The sequence below is a fragment of the Sinocyclocheilus grahami genome, unplaced genomic scaffold (assembly GCF_001515645.1).
Source record: "Sinocyclocheilus grahami isolate Dianchi unplaced genomic scaffold, SAMN03320097.WGS_v1.1 scaffold669.1, whole genome shotgun sequence".
Taxonomy (NCBI): domain Eukaryota; kingdom Metazoa; phylum Chordata; class Actinopteri; order Cypriniformes; family Cyprinidae; genus Sinocyclocheilus; species Sinocyclocheilus grahami.
In genome coordinates, this window is record NW_015505848.1 from 284532 (window position 1) to 291076 (window position 6545).

The 6545-nt window shown below is 36.9% G+C and overlaps 1 protein-coding gene across 1 annotated transcript in view; it reads left to right on the forward strand.

The window, feature by feature from the left end:
* LOC107558977 (netrin receptor UNC5C-like) overlaps positions 1–6545 on the forward strand; it is a 205884-nt gene that overhangs the window by 134933 nt on the left and 64406 nt on the right. The window lies entirely within an intron of this gene.

Here is a 6545-nt window from a genome sequence, read left to right on the forward strand (position 1 = left end):
CACTCACTCACTCACTCACTCACTCACACACACTCACAGAGCACTGCACTCTCCGCTGATGAATTTTATATTGAATTAGAGATTAACGTTTGTTACGGGGCAGAAGCAAAGTAAACTGCTCGGCAGCTGATGTGTAGATAACTCAATCACCTCAACTAAATGCCAGACTTTGTTGAGAAACATTTAGCTCAGCGAGCACCTGTTAATTCCTGTTTAGCTACACACGACGTATCGATTCGGACATCGATTGCAGCAGGAGTGGGCTGTCAGACAAACTCGTCCTAACAACAGCAGAAAGTTTGAGCTAAACGGGATTAATAGATGGCGCCTGTAAAGGATTTTCTCAAAGCATCCGGTCTTTTTCTGTCTCTCTCAAAGCGTCCATCTTTGCAATGAAAGCGAGAGTAGAGTGGGCTGCATCCTCCAGGCAGCTTAAGCCACTCAATGGATAGATTTGGAAGGCAGGTTTAACATGAACGCCTCGGGCTGTGTGTTTTCCTGCGCTCTTAATCATCTTAACACGTGTTATGACGACCACCGTTAACTTAAGGCTATCTTTAACTCGCCTGCTTCCTCAGAAGACAAGGCTTTACTGAAATTACTCGTGGTAAAAAAATGACAGCACTTAGCGAATTTTATCTAGTGGAAGTGTTTGGTACTGCGCCCAAACAAAATCTTATTGAAAGCTAATTTTTTGTGTGATATCAACCTAAAATTTGGAACAAAACTTTAGATTTATGGTGTCAATTTTCTCACAGTTTTAGAGTAAAACATGTTTGGGAAAATAAATATTTCATTAAAAAATATTTCTGTGCATTGTTCATAATGATAAGCTACTATAACCGTTTTAATTTCACTTTTTAAAGTTGTCGTCTTTAAAAACAGACCAATTTTAAGTCTGCGCTCCAAAGCATTCAAGATTTTAGTTGTAAAATTCATCTTCAGGTCTGTGTTCAAACAGTGGTTTCCAGGTAATAAATGAATCATAGCTATTCCATAGTTATAATTTGGTACCAATAAAATCTCTTAAAAATACAAAATATTAAATAAAAAAAATTATCAAATTAAAATATTGCACATTCATGTCATTGAAAAAAAAATTAATAAATAAATACAATAAATGAATGACACCACAACTTCAAATGCATCTGCACTGCAAGTGATGTATATTTCAGGCACAATATTGTCTAATTTTGCACTATTTCAGCAACAAAAATTGTTTCAAACAAAAACAAAACTCAGAGCAAAGCATGATAAACGAATCTGCGTTTTTTGAACGAATCGGGTGAGTCACTGATTCAATGACTCATTCATAAAGACATTAAATCGCCTGAATGAATCAGCTGCTTTGAACGAATCGATTGAATGAATGATTCAGTGAAAAAGTCAGTGACTTGTCGCCACCTACTGGCGGTTTTAGTTGCATTTTTTTAAGTATTCAGTCATTTTAATCATTTGATATTTCTGTGACTGATCAGAAGGTGCTCCTAAATATTTGACTAATTCTGAACTGTTAAGCACAGTGTCCTGGAAGAGTTAAAGCGAGGCTCTGACGGAGGTGGGATGTGTTTATATAAGCACATCGGATATTTAGAGCAGAATGGGGGGAATTGCTGGTGGAATATTCTAGAGCAGTTGGAGCGTTTGGCCGTGTGCAGATAAGCGGCGTCTTTCATGCGGCGCTGCTGCTTTTCACTCAGGTTTGGATGTTTCCTTCTGAAAGATCACAGAATGAGCATTCGGCTTTTTGTGGCCGCTGGGAAAGTTGTTTATTTCCTGTTTGGGCTGGAAAAATGGGAAACAGACTTGTATGCAAGTTCTGAGTTATGAATGCATTCAGAAATAAAATAAATATCAGTGCAAGGATCGGAAGTTTCAATGCAGTCGTGCAAGAAAAAGTACAAGGGTTGTATGATGGGATCGGCACAGATCTGATTTGTTTGCTAAATTAATAAATGTAAACCTTAATAGAAAGTTCAAAAGAACTGCATTTATTTGAAATAGAAACTTTTGTACTCACGAGTTTCAGCATCTGATGTATTTTTGAAGTGCAAAGACTGAAATTGTATTTTCTTGTAAAAAAAAAAAAAAAATTTATTTTAACTTTTCAGGGTAACGTTATAAATGTTTTTACTGTCACTTATGATCAATTTAATGTCTCCTTGTTAAATAAAAGTATTAATCTCTTAAAAAAACACCAACATTTTTCTCTGCGGTAAGATTAAAATAAAACAAAGATAATCAGAGTATGTTTCACTGTAAAAAAAAAAAAAAAACCTATTTAATTGTGTTAACTGCTGCTTTATTTCTTTGTAATTATTTGTGAAATTTACTAGTAATTTCTTCCAGTAAAATGTTATTTAATTGTGTTAACTGCTGCTTTATTTCTTTGTAATTATTTGTGAAATTTACTAGTAATTTCTTCCAGTAAAATGTTTCTCCAGTTTTTCCCCCCCAGTTTATCTGAATATTTTGCAATAAATATTTTTTCCCAAATCTTGCAGCTGTAAAAGGATTTCACACTCAAAATAAAAAATATAAAAATCATTAAATTAAAAGCAAATCTAAAATTTAAATTTTCAGCATATATTATTATTATTATTATTCATATTATTATTGGCAATTCTTGATAATTTGTTAAATTAAAAATTAATCTAAAATTTAAATTTTCAACTTTATTATTATTATTATTAATTTATTTGATTATTTTATCTTCTATGCAGATTCACTCCAACAAAATCACCCCAGTAAAATTATTAATTCTTACCGAATATAGCTATTAAAGTAACTGGGTGAAAATTCCTGTATTTTTTCTTCTTAGCACTTTATATATTGCCGAAAAACAAAGTATCACAGTTTTTTCCAATAACCTACAGCTTAGTTTGGTTCTTTACTGAAGAGTTTATTAAATCCCTGTGGATAATGACTGAATATATGGTTCAGCATTCATCCGTTATCACATTTCCATCAGCTGGATTTCAGTCAGAAGCTCTTTGAATGACCGTCCAGCAGCACTTAACCAAACACGAGCTCCGTTCGGTGAAAACCCGAGAGCATTGTGGGTCAGAGGAGAGCGATCTCTCCGGGGAGGATGCTGATTGGCGCTGGAGCTCGGCGGAGCGTGTTTCCTTTGATTCGCTCTGAAAGGACCCACACTTGACCTGGGAAAGGCCAGTGAAGTGACCAGAAGCCGGAAAGCTTTATTGCAGGTGGAAATGCTGACGGAAAACAAATGGGCCGTAATCAGAAGAGAGCCGCTTCCCAGCCATTCACAAACTCAGGGAACAATTTCTGCCTTTAACAGAGGAAGGACCCAGCAGCTCTCTCTGGCAGCAGAAATATCTCACTCTCGCATTAAAAGCAGTTTGCGTCGGGGAAGATTGTACATCACAGATGGCGCCCGCTTCATTTCACTTGGCATATTCTGCTGAAGTTATTTTCTTCCTTCCTTCATTTGTTTGTGCCATTATGTTTTTATCAGCTCAAACATGATTCGATCACAACACATATCCATATATCTCTGCTGGTTTTCCTTTGCACCTACTATAGCATCAGTCCTTGCATTGATATTATAGTTATAGTTGAAACAGTGTTATTTTAGCATCGAGAGCTTTCATGTTCATTTTAGTTAAAGTTTTAGCAATTGTATATTTTTTTTTAAATGTCCATATAGTTTTTGTTAATTTGATTTCAGTTTTAGTTATTTAATATATCAAGTTAAACTAAAAGCTGAAAAAAAAGAAATAAAAAAAATATATATTTAAAAAAAATAATAATATTATTGATTCAGAGGGATTGCATTAATGCTGCGAATTTCAATTATAATACATTTATGTTTTTCTACCAAGCTAATTTTCAGCGTGCATTTTTAAAGAAGTTCACCCAAAAATTAGAATTTTCTATAAATGTTCTCACCCTCAGACCCTCAGATTATGATGAGTTTGTTTCTTAAATGTAGCATTGCATCAGTGTCTCAGCAATGGATGCTCTGCAGTGAATGGGTGCCGTCAGAATGAGAGTCCAAACAGCTGATAAAAACATCACAGTAATCCACTCCAGAAGACAAAAGCTGCATTATATAATGCATTCATATGATGATGCTTTTTCTCTATCTGCTTTTTGTACATTTATATGTCCACAAAGCTAATTTCAGCATGCATCGTTAGGTTTATGGGTTCATAAAAACATGCATTTATTATTGTGTGAAATCATATCACATCGCTCTAAATGTGACAGCCGTCTGCTGCTCAAATCAAAGCGATTCACTGTCTCTCGTTCTCTCCGTGCAGCATTGCGGAGGACGGGAGGAAAGATTCAGGCACGTAATGAGAAGAATAACAAGTCGGGAATGAAATTACATGGATCACGCAATGCAATAAGAGCTCTTTCTCTCTTGGAGAGCGTAAATAGGACGCCGCAGGGGTGTGAACAGCACGCCGTCAGAGCTGCAGGTCCGCCGTTAATGACATCCTGCACATTCGCTGCGGCAAATAACCAACTGGCCTTCTGGGTAATTACATCCAGAGAGAGAGGATGCTGACTGTATGCGCAAATAAAAGAACACAATTAAATTTATTTCAGTCCATTCTGCCATTAAAGAAGTTGCTGAAGTATCAGTGTTTGTACGGAGCTCAAGCGTCACGTTCACAGACGCTGATGGGTCACGATAACGTCTGAAACTTGAGAGGCGCGCAGAATTAGTTCTGAAGCTGTTCACTGATGATATTTGCTTCTGTAGAGACACAAGGGATTTCATCTTTGTTCTGAGAGAGTGTTTTAGAGCAGAATTCCCACTGAAGAATTGCACTACACTCTTAAAAATAAAGGTGCTTCAAAAGGTTCTTCAAGCAATGCCATAGAAGAACCATTTTTGGGTCCACAAAGAAGCATTCAGTCAAAGGTTCTTTAAAGAACCATCTCTTTCTTACCTTTTTATAATCTGAAGAACCTTCTTTCGCCACAAAGAACCTTTTGTCAAACAGAAAGGTTCTTCAGATGTTAAAGGTTCTTTATGGAACCATTTAGACAAAAAGGTTCTTCTATGGCATCGTGAAGCACCTTTATTTTTAAGAGTGTACCCATAAACCTGACGTGGAAATCTGGTGAAAAACACATGAAGCATTGCAGATGACATAACAGCTTTACTCTTAGACAGCTTTATATATTTGTGTATTGTGCATTACTGTTCAAAAGTTTGGGTCCGGTAAGATTATTAATGATTTTGTAGTCTCTTCTGCTCATCAAGGCTGCATTTATTTGATCAAAAATAGTGAAATATTATTATAATTCAAAACAGCTGTTTTCTATGTGAATATATATTAAACTGTAATGTATTTCTGTGATGCGCAGCTGTATTTTCAGCATCATTACTCCAGTCTTCAGTGTCACATGTTCTTCAGAAATCAGTATAATATGCTGATCTGCTGCTCCAGAAACATTTCTGATTATCATCAATGTTGAAAACAGTTCTGCTGCACAATATTTTTGTGGAAACTGTGATTCATTTTATTTTTCAGGATTCACAGATGAATAGAAAGTTCAGAAGAACAGCTTTTATTTGAAACCGAAATATTTTGTAACATTATAAATGTCTTTACTGACACTTTTGATCAATTTGATGCATCCTTGATGAATTAAAGTATCCATGTCTGTCCAAAAAAACTAAAATTTTGATCTTCTGAATATTTTGCAGTAAACTTAAAGCACATTGAATTTATTCCAGAAGTCAGTAGTTTGATATTGTAGTATCGTTTATGATTTGCATGCATTATTCATGAGATGAGTGGTTCACTCAGTCAGATTTCTTCAAAGTTAATAATGCTGTGATTCATCTCAGATCTGGTTAGTTTGACTCTTGAAATCCCTGTGGAGTTAATGAATGTTAGAAATGCTTCCAGAAGCGGAGAAGTGGGCGGCTGCTCTTTGACTCTGTTGTGAGCGGTGGGCATGTTTGGAGAGGCGTGTGTGTGTGTGTGTGTGTGTGTGTGTGTGTGTGTGAGAGAGAGAGAGAGAGAGAGAGAGAGAGAGAGAGAGAGAGAGAGAGAGAGAGAGAGAGAGAGAGAGAGAGAGAGAGAGAGAGAGAGAGAGAGAGAGAGAGAGAGAGAGAGAGAGAGAGAGAGAGAGAGAGAGAGAGAGAGAGAGAGAGAGAGAGAGAGAGAGAGAGAGAGAGAGAGAGAGAGAGAGAGAGAGAGAGAGAGAGAGAGAGAGAGAGAGAGAGAGAGAGAGAGAGAGAGAGAGAGAGAGAGAGAGAGAGAGAGAGAGAGAGAGAGAGAGAGAGAGAGAGAGAGAGAGAGAGAGAGAGAGAGAGAGAGAGAGAGAGAGAGAGAGAGAGAGAGAGAGAGAGAGAGAGAGAGAGAGAGAGAGAGAGAGAGAGAGAGAGAGAGAGAGAGAGAGAGAGAGAGAGAGAGAGTGTGTGTGTGAGTGAGAGAGAGAGAGAGTGTCTGTGTGTGTGTGTCAGAGAGAGAGAGTCTGTTTGTGTGAGTGTGTGTGTGAGAGTGTGTGTGTGTGAGAGAGAGAGAGAGTGTGAGAGTGTCTGTGTGTGTGTG